This window comes from Ochotona curzoniae, unplaced genomic scaffold, assembly GCF_017591425.1.
Source record: "Ochotona curzoniae isolate NIBS_2020 unplaced genomic scaffold, NIBS_Ocur_1.0 contig_2404, whole genome shotgun sequence".
In the NCBI taxonomy this organism is placed as follows: domain Eukaryota; kingdom Metazoa; phylum Chordata; class Mammalia; order Lagomorpha; family Ochotonidae; genus Ochotona; species Ochotona curzoniae.
In genome coordinates, this window is record NW_024465451.1 from 10,181,384 (window position 1) to 10,201,647 (window position 20,264).

The window sequence follows — 20,264 nt, forward strand, 5'->3', positions numbered from 1 at the left end:
GCTTCAGTTTTATCAACTGCAAAACAGAATTAACACGAAGGCTTTTTGGACTAAGTGGCTTGAGGAGATAAAAGACACAAATTGTGGATAAATGGATGTTCAGGATACTTGTAGCTGTGGTTTCCAATCATCCTTGATGAACACTCTTTTTTTAATCCTTGGCTCAAATGAGAAAACAACAAGGTACTGTCCTTTACTCTGGAGTGCATCACTTAACAGCTTGGCATTCAGCATCCTCATGTTATGAATTCTTGTTGCTGGTCGCTAACTTTTACGGCGTGCGGAATCCCAGCTGCCCTTCTCCTCAGATAACAACACCGGCCTACATTTTCCTTAAAATTCAAAGGTATGAGCACCACAGCAGAGACCCACAATTTCAGAACGCCACGGTCGCAAAGGCAGGATCCGTACACATCTCAGCTCCCATGCCGCTCCTCGCTGGCAGCCTTCCGAATTCTCGCGAGATTTGAGACAACTCAGCTTCTGCGCACTAGAAGCTACAGGGAACCCTGGCGCCAAGGGAGGGGGAAGGGAGGGGGAGACGGTACAAACGGCGTGGCCGCCATCTTGTTTGTGCCCCCGCTTCGCGCGCGCTCCGTTCTCCGTGACGCACGCTTCCCCCTCCCCTCCGCTCTGCCCGGGCCTCTGCACTGCCCGACGCCTCAGGAGCGCGGGGGCGGCTCCTGCTTCTTCCCGGGACTTGTGAACGAGAGGCGTGTGAGTGTGCGGGAGCTTTGGGTGGGCAGGCGGGAGGCGGGGGAGGCGGCCGCGGGGGGAGGGGCGGCGCCTCCCGCCTTGGGCGGAGGGCCTCCCTGCCCTCGCACTGCCACAGCGCGGCGGGCGTTCGGTCCGGCCCGCCCGCCGCCATGTTGTGTTGCCACCGGGCTCGCCGCCGTCGCCGCCGAGCTCGTGGAGTCCGTGCGGCTGGTCGGCCCGGCCCTCGGGCTTTCTCCCATTGGCGGAAGGCGACGGCGGGGGGGCTCGCTCGTGATTGGTCGGTGGCGGGCAGGCCGCGGACCTGGCACCTTATTGGTCGCGCCGGCTCCGGCCTCGGGGGTGATGGAGGAATCGGAGGCTGCAGGGCCGCGCGCCTCTCGGCCTTGGGAGCCGGGGGCGGTGACCCCCACTGTGGCGCAGGCGTGGGGTGGAGGCTGCGGGCGAGCATGGGGCCCTGTCAGGGGAGGGAGAGAGGAAGGCTGGGGGGGGGGTGTGTGGCATGACCTGGGATTGGCATGGGGCGGGAGGATCTCCTGATTTCAGAGGGGTCCTTCCGGCTGCAGGAGAACCCAGGATGGGGTGCGGGTAGAGCCCTTAAGGGACCCAGCCTTGGGACACCATAAACTCCCCGTGAGTGTCATTAAGATCCATGGGTTGTGGACTTGGAGTATAACCCAGTTTGAGAGTGACCTTGCGGTCCCTGGGACTGAGTTCATCATACTGGAAGGGCATCGGGGCTTGTAAACACATATTCAGTCGTTGGAATCCTATCATGGATCCTGCTGGAGAGAGTGTTTTTCGATTAAGGTCTGGAAGCCAAAGTTGCTGGGCCTGGGATGTATTGGGAGGAGCAGGTGGAGCTGTGTCCTGGATAAATGTGCCAGGTCTTGGAGGCATAGCCTAAGTAATGTCACATCTAAGATAGAGAAAAATACCGAAAGCATCTTTGGGAACGCGTTCAGATTTGCGAAGTATATTAAGAAAGCAATTATAGATTTCTGGATCCCAGACATGCAGCTGTTCGGAAATGATTGTGTATGAAATGATTTACTCTGATCCATACACTTCAAGGGCTGAGTTTTCGAGGTTACATTTCTGGCAGACATGAAAACTTGGCAGCTACATATTGAGTGGATGTTGTTGCATTGCCTTTTTTTTTTTTTAAAGATTTATTTTATTATTTTTATTGGAAAGGCGGATATACAGAGAGGAGAGACAGAGAGGAAGATCTTGTGTCCAATGATTCACTCCCCAAGTGAGCACAATGGCTGGTACTGTGCCGATCCAAAGCCAGGAGCCTCTTCCGGGTCTCCCACATGGGTGCAGGGTCCCAAAGCTTTGGGCCGTCCTCGACTGCTTTCCCGGGCCACAGGCAGGGAGCTGGATGGAAAGTGGAGCTGCCGGGATTAGAGCCGGCGCCCATATGGGATCCTGGGCGTGCAAGGTGAGGACCTTAAGCACTGCGCCACCACGCCGGTCCCTGCATTGTTTTTTAAGAGGAAAAGAGCTGACTAGAAATTCTGGAGTTTGACTCATTCATTTCCTTTTATCTGTGTCTTAAAAATTAACTTGGGGCCATGCCCTGGTGTAGTATGTTAAACCTCTACCTGCTGTACAGGTATCCCATAAGGATGCCATTTGGAGGAATGGCTTCCTGCACTTCCAGTCCAGCTCCCTGCTAATGTGTCTGGAAAAGCAGAGGAAGATGGCCCAAGTCCTTGAGCCCCGCACCTACGAGGGAGGCTCAGAAGAAGCTTTGGGCTCCTGATTTCAGATCAGCTCAGCTCTGGCTGTTGTAGTGTTTTGGGGAGTGAACCAGCAGATGGAAGAGTCTCTCTCTTGCTCTCAATAAATGTGCCTCTCAAATAAAAATAAATGTTACAAAAAACCCCAAAACTAAATATATTTTCGAAAATGCACTGATGTTAATATGTACCTTCCCCCCCAGTAAGCAGCTACAAATGAAACTAAATCAATGTGCAGCTTCTTGCCTCTCCTTAAGTAACAAGACTTACCAGCACTTTCTGGTTCATATTTCAAAAGGCTTTGGTCTAATGTGTAGTTATTAGAGTCTGCTTGAGGCAGGTGCATTCCAGTTCTCCTAGATGTAGTGACTTGTATTGCTTCCCATCTTGCTTCTTCCAGTTTGGGAACTTTGGAAACCCAAGTAGGTCATTTCTATATGTTAAGAACATCATGTGAGGCCTACCTTGTGGCACAGCACATTAAGCTGCTGCGACACTGACATTCTGTTTCGGGGTGCCACTTCAGTCTCAACCACTATGCTGCCTATCCAGCTTCCAGTTAATGGCCTGCAAGATGGCCCAAATACTTGTACTCTTGCTGTCCCTGTGGGAGACCGGGAAGGAGCTCCTGGCTCTTGGCTCCAGCCTGTCCTAAGCCCCATTCTCTCACTCGGTCACCCTCTTCTCATTGTTTCTCGGTCACTCTACATCTCAGGTAAATCTTTTCTAAAGGAAGTATATTAATGGGTGAATATGATTAATAAGAATTTGTTGTATTATTTCAGGGTTTTAGATCACCAAATTCTAATTATATACACTATTGATTCTTCAGGCAGGTATTTAAATCATACCCTCTTGGTTTCTGTTGTTGAGAGGGAAGATTTACAAAATAGAATGCTAAAGTTTTTCTGAATTCAGGAAGTAATGGGAAAATATGTACAGAAATATTGAGTGTACATTCTTCAGCATATTGCTGAGATAGTCTTTCAGTATGTATAAATAATTTAGGCTACACAGTGCATAACTAAGTATATAGTGTAAAGGCTGCACAATGAGAAACTCATAGTGTAAAGAGCTCATCCGGGGATTTCTTCAGGCGTCACCAGTTCCTTAGGATTTACCCAACAGTCTAGAAAACTGTGATACTGATTCTGGAATGTGTCTATACTCAATGATGTGTAGATGACAAAGTATTTGCAACTTCAGTTTTGCACGGACAACTCTAGAATTGTGGAGAGACAAGTGAATTGGAAGTCTTAATTATTTGTGTCTGGGTGTGATTAGATGAAGTCCCACACCCTCTTTATTTGCAATAACATTGCAGTGGGGAAGGTAGAGGCAAGGCTACAGGTGAAAAATAGGGCTTGCTCTATGTTTTGTACATTGATTAGACCAGATCCCTTGGGTTCAGTTGTAAACCAAATATAAAGAATGTTATAACACCTGTTGCTTAGTTTCTTTAAGCAGAGCACCTGAGTGCCTATGATGGCCAGGAGTGAAGCCAAAAAACCAAGCTACGGGAACTAGATCCGGTTCTCTTACCTGGGATTCAGGAACTCAATTACTTTTTTTTTTTTTTTAATAAATCCCTTTTTTTTAAAAGATTTATTTTTATTATTTTTTTCATTGGAGAGGCGGATATACAGAAAGGAGAGACAGAGAGGAAGATCTTCCGTCCGATGATTCACTCCCCAAGTGAGTGCAACGGCTGATGCTATGCCGATCCAAAGCCAAGAGCCTCTTCTGGGTCTCCTACGCGGGTGCTTTCCCAGGCCACAGGCAGGGAGCTGGAAGGGAAGCGGGGCTGCTGGGATTAGAACCAGCGCCCATATGGGATCCTGGGCGTGCAAGGCGAGGACCTTAACCACTTGCGCCACTGCGCCGGGCCCAGGGACTCAATTACTTGAGCCATCATCTGCTGCCTCCTAGGGCCTGCATTGTCAGGGAGTTGGAACTGGGAATTAGAGCAGCTGTCTTAACCCAGGTTCTTTTTTATTAAGTCCAGAAAAGGTCACAAAAACAAGCACATATGAATGTATACATGCTTTTTATTCACCAAATATTATTACTTGTGCAGCTTGCTCTTCAGCATCTGTGGCTACTTGTTATGTGTGTTGTGTCTTGATATTGCCCGGACTTGACCACCCTAGAAAGCCTGAGCTCTTTGGAAGTTTGGGTTTTTGTTAAAAACTTGTGAACTCCAACTTTGTTTTCTGAGCAGAAATTATACTAATTCTGTATGGGTATGTCCATGTCACCTTATTTTTAGACTTTTATATCAACTATTTCATTGAAGCTTACATATTTTTCGTGTGGTCAAAACTGATTCATAGAAGATTTGAAATACATTTATCCTCATTTTATTTGCAGAGAAGTGGAAGCAAAGTGAAAAGAAGGGCCATGCTAGATGTCATTTTAAACAATTTTGAAATTATGAATTTCTTTTGGCTTGGAGATCTTAAGCCACTAAGGATCAATGAATTCAACTTAGAGAAAAAATATAGTTACTGCCTTTTATTGGATGCTTACACTATACCAGCCAAGATGCAGATGTATTTCATATATTATCCTCACATGGCATGAGGTAGATATTATTGCCACCCTCAGTGTGAGAAAACCAAACAGTTAAGTAATTTCATGGAGCTCTCACAGGCAGAAAGTGAGAAGACCAAGATTTCATACACAGGTTTGTAGCTCTTTAATTCCTACATAATTTGTTGAGTCCTTGCTCTTAAACACTGTCTTATCTTGACAAAATGGAATATTGTGGAGAAAGGAAAATCCTTGCATCTTTGCTCAAGAAGTAACTTTCAGGTCTTTTAGGAACGTCCTTGAGAATGTCCTATAGCTGTACAAATACAGAGCCAAGTCTAGCAGATGCATTCACTGGACAGCTTTGTCTCTCGCGGAAACATGCATTTGATGCACTTTAAGTGACAAGTTTCCTTCATTCTCAGAAGGGAGAAGGCAGAGGACATTGTTAGGGTGAGAGATGACCTTCCAGTTTATTTCAGCCTCAGGCATACAACCTTTAGAGAACATTTCTTAGCCAGCAAGTTGTTCTTTTCCATTCCCTTTCTTGGAGGAAATTGATTGTGAATTGTCTGATGTCTTACAGTCTCTTTTTTCATTTTGTTTATTCAGTTTTTCATGCGGGTACTGTGACAAACTAGGAATGTTAGAGATCATTTTCATGTTTTTCCCACAGAGACTGAAAGCACCCCACATAATTTAAGGAGGAGGAAGTGGATTTTAAAAATTTTGACCAGAGATTGCCTTGGGTAGCAGGCAGTGTGATTGCTGGTTTTGGATTCAGACCCGTGAAAGAATTCCATTTCTGGGAGGAAACTGAGCGATGCCTATATGTGTGTCTTGGAGCAGGTTCTTAACATGTCTGAGACTTCATTTCTTCCTCTGGAAAGTGTCACTAACTTTTAGAGGTAACATTGAGAAACGAAATGTTGTAGCATAAGGTGCCTGTCACCTAATGGAACTTAATCAGTAAGAGAACACATCATTTTCTAAAACAGCATAAAATGTGCCTTGGCAGCCAGTTAGAGCGTCCCTGATGAAGAGGCCTTTTGTAATTATCTGCTCTGTTATGTACAATAAGAGTTCCATGTGGAGAGCAACCATGTGATAGGAAAGAAAGAACCTAATTTAGTTGTGCTGTGTGGCTTGGGAGCTGATTTTCAGTGGGCCACTGTGAGGTCAGTCCTAAAGTTTCATTTCAGTGAAAAATTGTCTCCTGGTCCATGTTAATCCCCAAGTGCTGAGTGCTAATGATCCTGATGAGATGGAAACTTCTTGTATTTGTCAAATTGCAGTGATTATTAAAATCAGAACAGTGAGTGGTGTTCTTTATGTGGAAGGACAGAATTGCATTATAGTGATTTTTTTTTCTAATTATAGAAATTGTCAGTTGAAGTAGGGTGGGTAGTTTGATTGGTAGTTATGGGGTGACATTTTTTTTGAGCAAGAAGGAAGACAACATTGTGGAATGGTTCAGGAAAAAACACCTCTGCGAGCAGAATTTTTTGCCAGGTTGCAAGATTCACTGTACCTTCCCACACTTTTCTGTGTTTTAGCAGAGATGTGCCTGATAACGAGGAGACAATATCTGTCCTTTTTAATATGAGGATTGTAGTTTTCATTTTGGTTTGTTTTCCCATCTGCACAGAGATTACTTATAAATCCTGTCTCTTTTCTTTTACATAGTAAAAACTTTCTAATACATAATTTTGGATGAAGTTTAGAGAGATGAATTGTAGTCTCATTTTGCATATGAATGCTTCCATTAGAATAGGTTTATTTTTTGGCCCCGGTGATGTGGCCTAGCCGCTAAAGCCCTCACCTTGAACGTGCCAGGATCCCATATGGGCGCCGGTTCTAATCCCGGCAGCTCCACTTCCCATCCAGCTCCCTGCTTGTGGCCTGGGAAAGCAGTCAAGGATGACCCAAAGCCTTGGGACTCTGCACCCGTGTGGGAGACCCGGAAGAAGTTCCTGGATCCTGATTCGGATCGGCATAGCACCAGCCGTTGCACTTACTTGGGGAGTGAACCATTGGACGAAAGATCTTCCTCTCTGTCTCTCCTCCTCTCTGTATATCTGACTTTCCAATAAATAAATAAATCTTAAAAAAAAAGAATAGGTTTCTTTTTTATTTAGAAAAGTTTTAATTTTTAGTTTTAACAGATTTATTTATTTATTTGAATGGTGATGTTACAAAAGGAGAGAGACAGACAGATCTTCCACCTGCTGGTTTACTGTGCAAATGGCCAAGCAGCTGGGGCTTGGCCAGGCCCGAGCCAGGATCCTGGAACTCCATGCAAGTCTCCCACATAGGTTTCAGGAGCCCAGGTATTTGGGTCATTTTCCACTGCCTTCTCTGGCACAGTATGGGAGTTGGATTGGAAGCAGAGCAACTGAAGCTCTAACATGTTAACATGAACGCCGATGTGCATCTTGATCTGTTATAGCGTAATACCAGCCCTAGTAGAATAAGTTTAAAGATTCAAAGTTCATGGTCAAGGAATATAAAGTGTCCTATTTAAATTTTATTTGGTCTTTCCAACTGGTGTCTTAGCCACTAGGTCAAATGCCCACTTACTTAGTATGTTCTATTTTTTTTGGAAAAGATTTGCGTATTTATTTGCTTATTTATTTATGTACTTTTATTTGAAAGACCAAGTTATAGAGAGAAAAGGAGAGATACAGAGAGATCTTCCATCCTTTAGTTTACTCCCCAATGGCTGGGCCTGTATGAAGCCTGGAGTTTGTTCTGGGTTTCTCACATGGGTGCAGGGACCAAGCACTTGGGTTGTTGTCTTCCACTGCTTTCCCAGATACATTGGCAGGGAGTGGGATCAGAATGGATCAGCCCTGCATCACACTGGCATCCCTTTTGGAAGAATCTAAGAATCTAAGCCTGTTATGCCATGGCACTGGTTCCAGTATGCACCATTTAAAGTCAGTAGTACTTGTATTTGTATATCCTTAAAAATTACATTCAAGATTACCCTATCCCTAAATATATTAATGGGTATGATCTTGAACAATGCTTCATAAAGAGTAAAGGAATAACTAAATAGGAAACAATGTTAGGGTATATTTTGTGTCATGAAATTGGTTTAAATCTCTGAGTTACTGAACATTTTAACAATTCCTAATTACTGTTATTCCTAGTCTCAAGAACTGCATAATATCCAGCAACTAGAAGAAGTGAGATTCTTTAGCTAGTGTTAAAAAAAAGTACATTTGTATCTCCTCAAAACTGGCATGACTTTGACTTTTCCTTTTTTTTTTTTTTCTTAAGGTTTATTGATTTTTATTGGAAAGGCAGAGTTAGAGAGAGAAGGAGAGACAGAAAGATCTTCCATCTGCTGATTCACTCCCCAAATCGTCACAGTAGCTGGAGCTGAACCATCTGATCTGAAGCCAGAAGCCAGGAGATTCTTCTGGGTCTCCTACATGGGTGCAAGGTCCCAAGATTTTTGGTCCATCCTCTGCTGCTTTTCCAGGCCACAAGCAGGGAAGTGAAGTAGCTGGGACATAAACTGAGACCATGTGGGATCCTAGCACTTGGAGGTGAAGGACTTTCCAATTGAACCATTGCACTGCACCTAATCTTTTCATTTTCAAATAGAAAAGAGAAAGGAGTAATTAAAGTAGCTTATACTAGCTGCCTGGTGAAACATCATTGTCATTTTTAAATGTCTTAAGAATTATTATTGTACCCTGAAGGTAAGTAGGACAGAATTTGCTTAAAATGGTAAAGTTGGGGCCTTTTTAAGAGGTCAAAGCATGTTTGGTTGGCAATAATTTAGGAGGCAGAGGATCGCTAATTACAGTGATAGTTGATGTCATTTTCATTAGTACTGAGTGTAAAAGGAAGACACGGTAAAGTGAGTGAAACTAACTGCATGGGAATGTTGTCGAGAGCAAAGTTGCCTGTAGTCTTCTTTCCAACTCACTAAAATGTGTAAGTTGACTTAGAGCAGTATTTCCCAAGCTATTCCATTGATCATTAGTTCTTTGTAATACTACAGAATGTGCTTTGGGGTTGAGTGAGGGATCCTTGATAAAGTAGTGTTCAAATTGAAATGGATTTCTTTATTGTAGAATTGTTGTTCAGAGTTTTTGCTCTTGTGGGTCTGTGCCCCATCAAGATGGAGTATGTGTTGTGCAGTGTTACTTGAACTGACTTGACCCTGGAACCCCTTTGGTGAGACCATCTGGTAAGCATTTTATATCATGGCTGTTATATAGCAGAACCCAGTCGAATAGTTCTAGTGTCATCCATTAGCAAAATGTGCATCATATTGTATAGAATAGCTTAGTCAGTAGTAAGAACTTTCCTAAGGGAAAGATATACCACCACCACCACCACCACCCTGCCAATTTTCTTCCTTTTAAAAAAAGAGTGATTTGTTTATTTGCTTATATATATAATTGAGAGAGAGAGAGAAAAAGAGGAAAAAAAAGAGAACGTCCATGTATTGGTTCAATCTCCAAATGGGTGAAACAGCTGGGCTTGGACGAGGCTCTCAAGCCAGGAGCCAGGAACCTCCATCTTGATTTACCACATAGATGGTAGGGGCCAAAGTATTTGGGCCATCCTCCATTGCCTTCCCTGGCACATTAGCAAGGAAGCTGAATGGGAAGCTGAGTAGCCAGGACATGACCTTGCACTGTGTTATGGAATGGGTGGTGGCTTAACCAACTGTGGCACAATGTCATCTTGAAAGCAACATAGACTCTTTCAAAGGTAATCTAGTCCGGTTGGATTAACAGCATAAGTCATAGTAGCTGTCATTTTTTTAAAAACTCTTAGCTGTATTTCAGGTCCAATATTCATTAATCTACATGTGTTATTAACTAATGGGTCTTATGCATTTTTATCTTAGGGTTTCCCATTATCTGTTGTTGTCCAACATAACTACTACATTTTCCAGCGACTAGACAAATACAGTGTCTTCTTTCCTTGTTATCAGTCTGGTGTGCAGCCATCCCACCTACCCGTTGCTCTCCTCCAGCTTAATTCTCCACACTGTACCCAAAATGATCTTCTAAAAGGGTAATTCTGGGCCGGGTGTGATGGCCTGGTGGCTAAAGTCCTTGCCTTGAATGTGCCAGGATCCCATATGGGCGCCGGTTCTAATCCCGGCAGCTCCACTTCCCATCCAGCTCCCTGCTTGTGGCCTGGGAAAGCAGTCAAGGATGGCCCAAAGCTTTGGGACCCTGCACCGTGTGGGAGACCTGGAAAAAGTTCCTGGCTCCTGGCTTTGGATTGGCACAGCACTGGCCATTGTGCTCACTTGGAGAGTTAATCATTGGACGGAAGATCTTCCCTTTCTGTCTCTCCTCTCTCTGTATATCTGACTTTGCAATAAAAATAAATAAATCTTAAAAAAAAAAAAGGTAATTCTGATTGTTCCCATGCTTAAACTGTCCAGTGCTGTGCTGCTATCCTCAGTGTCCATTTTTATTCACCTGTCTGACTTCTAGGCTCTGGGTTGCTGCCATATCAAGCTACAGTATGCTTCCTGTCAGTTCCAGACCTTTGCACATGGCAGTGGGCTTTGTCAATCTTAGCAGGCTCCGATAATTAGAATTTAAGTTTCCCCAGAAGCCTTTCTTAACTGGTCTGATACAGGTAAACTCTGGATTAGGTATAGTACTTAGTTCTCCTGTCAGGATAGGCATTTACCCCTATTTTAATTCTTAACACCTAGCATTATGATTGCCTATTTTAACCTTTTCTTAGAAAATACTTTAATTTTTTTTTAAAGATTTATTTATTTTTACTGGAAAGGCGGATGTACAGAGAGGAGGAGAGACAGAGAGGAAGGTCTTCTGTCCAATGATTCACTCCCCAAGTGAGTGCAACGGCCGGTACTGCGCCGATCCAAAGCCGGGAACCTCTTCCGGGTCTCCCACGCGGGTGCAGGGTCCCAGAGCATTGGGCCATCCTCCACTGCTTTCCCAGGCCACAAGCAGGGAGCTGGATGGGAAGGAGTTTAGCCGCTAGGCCACGCTGCCAGGCCTGACTTTCATTTTCTTGAGGATGAAGATTGTCTTGTTTAGTATCCAGAGCTTAATTAGTACAATGCTTGTGCTCATTAAGTATTGAATAAATAAAATTAAAATCCTTGCAAAATTTCCATTGTGGGAAACTTGGGTCGGTGTAGTTAAGTAACTTGTTATGAGGTTACTCAGGTAAAAAGTGGTGAGGAAGAATTAGAGTCTCTATCTAACTGTAATGACTAGGCTTTTTTTTAAAAAATATTTATTATGTATGTGAAAAGCAGGGTTATAGGGAGCACGGGCGAGGGAGAGATTTTCCATCCTTTGGTTTATTCCCAGATGGCTGCAGCAGCCAGGGCTGGGTCCAGCCAGAGCTAGCAGCCAGGAGTTGCTTCCAGGTCTCCCATGTGAGTAAAGCAAGTCAAGCACTGGGGCTGTCTCCTGCTGTTCTCCCATGTGCATTGACAGAGAGCTGAATCAGATATGGAACAGTCAGGAATTGAGCCCATACCTAGGCTGTCCATGGACTTTTCAACCTGTTTTTCCATTTTACATGTGGAAAAGTTAGGCCGGGGCCTGGTGCGATAGCGTAGTAGCTAAAGTCCTTGCCTTGCACGCCTGGGATCCAATATGGTCGCTGGTTCTAATCCTGGTGGCCCTGCTTCTCATCCAGCTCCCTGCTGTGGCCTGGGGAAGCAGTGGAGGATGACCCAAAGCCTTGAGACCCTGCACCCTTGTGGAAAACCCGGAAAGAGCTCCTGGCTCCTGGCTTTGGATTGGCGCAGCACTGGCTGTTGTGGTCGCTTGGGGAATGAATCATCGGGCGGAAGATCTTCCTCTCTGTCTCTTCTGCTCTCTGTACATCTGCCTTTCCAATAAAAATAAATCTTAAACAAAAAAAAAGAAAAAGAAAAAAAGAAAAGTTAGCCCTGAAATAAAGTAACTTGGTCAATTTCAGGCAGTTAGTAAGTAGGCAGGAGCTATGATTCAAAAGTCAGTCTTTTGACTAAGCTTCTTTCTGAGCTTTGAATCTCCAAACGTGTTGTCAGTCATCATTTTTGTCTCACAATGTTATCTCGGTGCGTTGAAGTGTGAAAAGATGCAGTTGTTTAATGTAGAGACTGCTGAGATCCAGGACCAGGGAAGAATGCAAGTTGGAATTCCAGAGATTCCCTGAAGCTGTTAGTCCACAACAGTGACAGGCTACAGAGAAAGTTCTATAGTAAGTGAATGGATCCGGCTGCCAAATGGAAATTCACAGATACTTTTGTGTTCTTTTTCCACTGTGACTTGTTTTATTAAGATGACTGTTGATGAGAAATTGGAGTTGTTTTTCTTGTAAACTACCAAGAACTAATAAAAATCTATGCGGAAGAGTATCAACAGACATTATTGGTTTAATCTGATATATCAAAAGAGTTGAAGAACAGGTTTTGGAATCATAGCCAGGGTTGGTGGTGGAAGCATGGATTTCTGGCGTAAAAACTGGAGAGTTTTAGTAGCAGCCAGCAGTCTTCTCACACTGCCCTTTATTGCTAAAGAACTGCTTGCTGTAAGGTTGAAAGATATGTTAGAGATAGGGAGAGAAACATTCCTTCAAATTAAAGAATTAAGGGAATTAAGACCCTGTTGGGACTGTCCCTCTTGGAGACTTAGGCACTCCTTAATGTAAGGAAGTTGGATTGAATATGGCATTTAACTCTTTCCATCGTTTCAAAGCTTCTTCAGACTGAGTGCAATCTGCTTTACCTTTATTAGATCACTTAATCCTGAGAGTGGCTCTGTGATACAGAGGGAGATAGCTCTGTTATAAAAAGGAAACTGAGGTCCAGGGCTAGTCCAGTGTCATTTTTTTTAAAAGGACTGCTCATTTTAGAAAAATTATTTTAATTTCAAAATCAGAATTACAACAGAGAGGAGAGAGAGCTTTTCCATCCACTAGTTCACTCCCCATATGGCTGCAATAGCCAGAGCTGGATTCGAAGCTAGGAGTCAGGAGCTTCATCCAGGTCTCCCATGTGGATGTAGGGACCTAAGTACTCAGGCTAACCCCTGTTGCTTTCCTAGGTCATTAGCAGGGAGTTGGATCAGAAGTGGAACAGCTGGTACCTGAACCAGTGCCCATATGGGATATATTGTAGGTGAAGATTTACTCTGCCTTGGTGTACTCCCCCAGTGTCATATTATTAATCAGTAAGAGGAGTCAGAACTTCAGACTAGCTCTGCTTGATTCCCATGTGCTTAGTTGTCTTGCTGTACTAACTTAAGTGCAAGTTATGAGTGTCTGTGTTCTTCCTAGTCTGTTGCCACCCTTCAGCTATGCTGCTTTGCCACCTGGTAGCAGATTTAGTGCTGCATGCTATGCTGTGAAGGGAGGCTCTGGTATGGATAAGATGCCCTGTTAGCTTTCTGCCTTCTTCTTCCAGGTTGAGAATAGCTATTCAGGATCCATGATGTAAACAATTGAGAAAAGAGTTACAGTAAGTGCAATGCTGCGTAGCTTTGGGAACTACCCTGTTAGCAAAACCAAATACTTAGAAGACTGATGGCCTCACAGTTCCTCATCATTTTAATGTATGCTGTTAGTGGTTTACTGATTACTTGGTTCAGTCCTAGCATTTTAGGAATATTTTTTTTTAACTTATAGGACATTGTTTTGGCAGATACTTGACTAAATCTGTAGCTTCTAGGTCAAATTTAATACTAGCTGCATTTCTAATTTTTGAATTAGTACGCATGGCTCATGGTTTATGCTTCCTATACATATATTAGGCATCTAAACATTCTTGGATATGTCCCTGAGAGGCGCCATCTCTGGGTCAGTAGTGTGGTACAATGGAATGAATACCATTCTAGGATGGACGTAGGTTTGCATCTAGATGTATGACTTAGGGATTAGTTATTTAACTTCTCTGAAACTCACTCATTCTCATTAAAAGTTGTGAAAATGAAAATGATATGGTCCATAACACAGCTACACAGAACTTGGCACTAATTGTTCAGATACTGCTTTGTTTCATTGGGGGAAGTGAATAGACTGCTTGTAGAATGGTTAATAAGGCGCAGTGGTAAACAGACCTACCTATTTTAGAGCTCTGCCAGATCTCTGCATATGCCAAGGATGAGTTTCCATGCAAAGTTTACTGAGGAATTTAGATATTGGTGCAGTGTTTCATTGTATGTCTTGTAAAAAAGAGAAAGATAGCTTCATTGATTTTCACCATACTAGGATCCTCCTCTTAAAACCTAGACAGTTGGTACCGAAACCCAGAAGCAAATCTGTGACTGTCACTGGTGAGCTTTCAGTCCCCCCTGGTGCCTTCAGGAACCACAGTAAGTCAAGAAAAGGGTATTTAACACTTTAAATGGTCCTGTTGTTATTCTTGAAAACATGATAGAAGCTTAGGGTCCCAGTGTGGCGTGGCCTGGTGGCTAAAGTCCTCTCTTTGAATGCACTAGGATCCCATATGGGTGCCGGTTCTAATCCCGGCAGCTCCACTTCCCATCTAGCTCCCTGCTTGTGGCCTGGGAAAGCAGTTGAAGATGGCCCGATGCTTTGGGACCCTGCACCTGCGTGGGAGACATGGAGAAAGTTCCTGGCTCCTGACTTTGGATTGGCACAGCACTGGCCATTGTGGTCACGTGGGGAGTGAATCATTGGACGGAAGATCTTCCCTTTCTGTCTCTCCTCCTCTCTGTATATCTGACTTTGCAATAAAAATAAAGAAATCTTAAAAAAGAAAAAAAATATGATAGAAGTTTAAAGCTTAACCATAAAAGCTAACCAGGGGCAAATGTGCATTTGGTGCATCTGCTGAGCTGTTGCTTAGCACACGTTGGAGTGCATTAGTCCTAGCCCTGCTCCTGATTCCAGCTCCCTACTAGTTAGCACCCTGGGAGGAGGCAGGTGGTATCCCAGGTCATAGAGTTCCTGGCCTTTGCAACTTTAGATTGGCTCGATCCTGGCTGTTGTAAGCCCTGGAAGTAAACCAGAGAATAGAAGATCTCTGTCTCTCGTTCTTTCAAAGTAAATAAAGAGAAAACAAAGAAAATTAAACAGCATTGTTTTATGACCACCCTGAAGGAATTAACCCATCAAACAAAAATGAATTTTATCAGTACATTCACTGACACTGTATATTTTTTGCTAATTCTTTCCCTCCTTTCCATTATAGTTCTCTCTTGGATTTCTGGTTGGCTGTTTGGAAATGCCATTGCCCCTGCTCCTAACTTCATACTTCATTCCCAGATTTTCCTATAGTTTGTGTTTTTAAAACGAAGTGTTTCTACCTGTACTAATGTGTGTTTTTAAAATTTTGTGGGACATTATGACCAATACTTTTCAGAAATCCTGCAGATTGTATGGACACTAGCCTCACTGTTTGCTGCTGTTAGAGCTACTGAGGTTTTTTTTGGGGGGTGGCAGTTAGTTCTTACCAGTTTTCTTTCTCCTCCCCTCCCGCATTTAAATGCGGGACAGAAAATTGAACATGGTTATAACTTTCTGACCTTGTGTATATTGCTTCTCTGATTTTCTGCCATAGGACACTGTAGCAATATCTTACAGACATCTTTGATAACCAATCAGAAGCAGTTAAATTACCTTAAATTTTTTAAATGGAACTCTGACAGCCAATAAGAAATCCCTTGGGTGGGAACTGCAACAACCTTTTCACTTGGTTCTCAGAACAGTTCTAAATTCGCTGTATCCTGTTTTAGAAGCACATGAGACTTAAGTGCATCTGCTATGTGCGTTTGCTGAGCGTTTGCAGCCCTTAAGTTCCCTGTAGTTTGAAGTCTGAATCTGACCCCTGTTCTGCTTCTCAAGGTAACTTTAAAACAGGAAGTGTACAAAGGAGGTAACTGATGACGTGAACAACCAATCCTGGCTTTGTGTTCTTAGCCGATAAAACAGCTCAGCCAATGGGACTACTCTGGAGGCAAGGTTTGGTGTCAAATAGCATGCTAGATTGAATGCCTTTGACTGTTAAAGTGGAAGGAGGCTGCAGGGCTTCATCGGATCCTCGGAGTTTTTCACTGAGGCAGGGGTCAGCTGAAAGACAAAGAAAAATGGCGAATAGTTTGCTGGGGGGTGGGGGGACAGCTGTTCGGGTTTTCACTGGAGTGGACATTCCAGACTCAGGTTTCTGCATCTCCTGCTGCCTTTTGTTTCCTCCGTCCTTTTGGGGGGGAGGGATAGGAGTGACTTAAATTCTCCCTGCCCGAGGAGATATAAATAACTACATGTAAAATTAATGCAGTTCCCGGTAAGTTTAATTTTTTGTTTTGTGTTGAAATTATAGAAACTGTGTGGCTTCAGAGAGTGTAGACAAGTTGCACTGTTTCAGAAAATGGCCACTTTACATTCCATGCATACCTTTTGGTGCACCTAGAATACCTTGCTCTGTTTAGATGTTGCATGCCCTTCAGCTAGGGTTTCTTTTCCTAGTTGAGTATCGACAAGATCAGGTACATGAAGAAAGGCTAATCATTTTCAGCGGCACACAGAAGCAAAGCACTTTTCTCTTTGGGGTAAACTTAACTGTTTTCCAAATAATTTTCCTTTGTTCAAGTGCACTGAACCTTTCCTACAGAATAAGCTAAGTTGTTGTCAGAGTTTTTCTATTTCCATGCACTTTGTTGACATCTGTTTTCAGAGTTGGAAGCCACACTATTGCTGTTCAAAATTTGTATGAAAATATGATTTGCTCTGATGCAGGTTCTAATGATGAAGGCCCACATGTTAATGTAAGATTCTCCCATAACTTTCTTGATTTACCTGTCTGCTTCTGATTACCAGTAATGATTTATTAACAGTCTTTGTTTAAAATGCACATTTTAGCTTGGAATGCTGGTTAGAAGCATACTTTTCCAGGTATATTGGCAGTGAGAATAGCAGATCTTTTTCTACCAGTTTCACACATTTTATCAGGTGTTGATTTGGTTTTTTAATGTTAATTAAATGCTTTTCATTTTCTGTGCAAAATGTTTAAAATTCTAATTTACTTGCATTTTGTGAATAGGGAAGTTAAGGGTGCCAGCTCCCTATCCTTTGCCCTTGATATTTTCCCCCCTGTTTAGAGATACGAGGCTAAAGTAGGCTGATAATCAGTAACTAGCCAGCTCCTTTGAAGAGTGAAATCTTCAATCTGTGTGTTAAGATCTGTATCGTGCCTGATTTTAAAAGGCAGCTCTTTGTTTTCTTTTTATTGGCAAATATGGAATGAAGGTCATTGGAACATGTCTGCAGCAGACTCAGGGTGAAGCAGTGAGCCAGCAGCACTCGATCTCTGGGTACAGAAAAGGAGCAGGCCCTGTTAAGAGAAGTTTGGAGGGTGTTAATTTGCCTTCCCTTGCCTCCCCTCAGGGGAAGGATTTACTGAGAGTATGGGGGGTGGGGGGACGTTAAATTTGGGCTCTGGGAGTTGGAATATGGTGTAAAGTCAAAGTTCCTGGATACAGGCCTTTGTCGTTGTCTGCAAAAGTGACCTTGAAAAACTGCGGAGGAGTTAAAAGATTGAAGCAGAAAGTTTGTCGAAATTTGGACCAAAAAGCTGTATTTAAGATGAGAAGAGACTACTTCTGATGATCAAGTGAGTGAGTAGCTAGCAGGAATATATTATACATTCAGATTAGGATTTTCTAAGGAATAGGACAATAAGGCTGCATTCATTTCCTCTCTCACTGTTTTCCTCTCCCTACATCCTTACAGAAAAAAATGTTAGAAACTTCTGAATCTTTTTGATATGATAGTTGAATCAACTGCCATGTTATTTTGTCTTTGTGATTTAGAGGGTGCTTAGTGAAGAACAGTATTTCAGGAGTTCACACAGTAATTGTGCTTATCAAAGTTCTTTTGGGAGATTGGAATGCTTATGGTTATAAAATGTTCGCTTTAGGAATTCCAGTTCTGAGAGAAGTATATGTTAAGGAATTATATTTTAAGTGTTTTAATTATCTTAAGTTAAGGTTATTTTTTTAAAAGTCCTTGATTTATATAAAATTATTTGTTTCAGGTCTTATATATGATTAAAGCCCATTGTAGACGCTGAGTGACCTTATTGGCTGTGGATTAGAAGGCGTGGAACCTAGAAAAAGTAGAAGTGGGGTGCGGCATGAGGCCTAGGTAAAAGTGTTGACTTTAGAACCTCATGGATTTAGCTTCTTGGAAAGCTGTTTAGCCTAGATTGTTTTACCTTTTCAGGGTCAGAAACTCTTTCAGAATCTGACCCACCATCTGGAGAAAAATGCTTGTAGGCATGCCTGTGCAAAACTGTTGGTGAGTAAGATATTTCTAGTGTGTGTTAAACGCATGTATGTGATAGCCTCGTTAGATATTTTATCAGGATAAGTGTTTTCTAGAGAAATGAAACTTTTACTTCCAGAAAGGTCAAAACTCTTCCAGAGTCAGCTGTAATTGTGACCTAGACCAAGGTGGGATGGGAGCTTCGATGGCGACTGAGATACTGGTATTTATTTACTTTGATTACAGTATTTGGAAGCAATACAACCCAAGCCATTTAAAGTCAGGAGATTGATATTCAGGTTCTCCCCAGGTGAGTTGCCAGCTTTGTGAGCTTGGACAAGTCAGCCATTTAGTGTCAGCTTCCTCTTGTGTAAAAATGTGTAAATGAGTGAAAATTGGACCCTAAAATAGTGCCTTCCACTTAATGGAATCTTAAATGAGATCATGTGTGTTTGTGCTTTGGAAATTGTAAAATACGATATAAATATTAGTTGTTACTCATACCAGACTGAATCCAAACTATTGGGGAATTAAATGTGTATGAAGATAAGTGTAACACCTCCCTCCCCGCTGAAAGCCAGCATATTCTATTTAAAAAGATGGTTCTTTTTAAGCCTGACACATTTCTTTTTAAACCAGTTCTACATGCATTTATCTGCATATTCCTGCCTATGCTAATATTACTGTATCTATTAAGTGCTTATGTAAAGACCATCAGCCCTTCATCCATCCAGATTCCTGTAAAAGAATTTTGATTCTTGTCAAAAGTGGATGCTGATTAGATTAGATGTAGAGGCCTCTCAGAGTGGGGAGTCTGTTCTGATGACATACTGAAATTTGCATTATAAGCCAATAAGTTGTAATGATTGCAGATGTTTACTAGGCAGGGTTACATTTTCAGTTTGTGCACCAAATATTTGTGAAGTAACCCAGAGCCCTGTTTTGTTTGCTTAGAAGTCATGTGACCTCCTTTCTGTCAGTCTTGAGCCTGCAGTGGCTTTCCAAGTAGGTGAGTGTTGAGATGAGGACTTGTTTTTTTTTTAACTTAAGTGGCCTCAATAAAAATCTTAATACTAGTATAAGTTTTATAGCATTAATACATAAACATAAGAAGCCTGTCTAACATAAATGATAGAAGCCCATAAGGATTTCTTTCATACCCATTTTCTGTGGCTTAGCATAGTCTATTTTAGGATTTCCTTCCCTTCCACACCAGGGGTGGGTTTGATATTTGTGATCTATTTAATATTCTGTCCTATTAAGTCACTTCCTCTCAGGCACGGACAGTCAGTGTTGATGTCAACCCCCTTTCTTTGCATTGAGTTACATTCTGACAGAAAGAGATTTAGCAAGATTGACATTGGCCTCTAAATAAAATTCCAGTTCCAGGGGAAGTGGGTTTGTTGTTTTAGCTTACTTGGCAGAGAAAGAAAGAGATCTGTTCACTGATTCATTCCCTAGATGTCCACCACTGTTCGGGCTGGAACAAACTGAGGCCAGAAGCTGAGACCTGAGTCTGCAACTCCCATGTGGGTGACAGGGACCCAATTGCTGGAGGCATCATCACTACCTTCCAGAGTCTACATTAGCAGGAAGCTGGGTTAGCAGTGAAGCTCAGAGTTAAACCCAAGTACTCTGATATGGGCCATAGCATATAACCACTGTCTTAACTGTCAGGTGTCTTCCCAGATATGTATTGCTGAAAATAATGGTCATTGTTACTGTGGGTTATTATGCCTAAAATAAGATGAGGTTTTCTCCTTAAAAAACTGTGTCGTGTTTTGGAGGTTTCATTATTTCAGAAGCATCCTTAAAGCTGATTATCCTTATCTGCAGCAATAAATGTGTACAGCTTCAATACTTCTGAATAAGGGAAATGAGGATCACATAAAGATCTAGTTTACGTCCATTAGCGGACAAGGGGGAGATTGGGGCCCAGAGAGATTAGGTCCCATAATCAAGGTCTTTCAGCTTAGTGACTGCCCTCTGCATGATCAGGGAATGGATTCCCAGCCAATTAATTGCATG

General features: G+C 42.7%; 1 protein-coding gene across 3 annotated transcripts in view; it reads left to right on the forward strand.

Annotated features, from left to right (window-relative positions):
* The first annotated feature begins 501 nt into the window (after positions 1–501).
* NFYC (nuclear transcription factor Y subunit gamma) overlaps positions 502–20,264 on the forward strand; it is a 75,981-nt gene continuing 56,218 nt past the window's right edge. For 2 of the 3 annotated variants that reach the window (XM_040974303.1, XM_040974304.1), the window contains exon 1: positions 502–717. The gene's annotated coding sequence lies outside the window, so the exon portion shown is untranslated. The remainder of the gene's footprint in view (positions 718–20,264) is intronic. The other variant, XM_040974305.1, reaches the window with a different exon arrangement.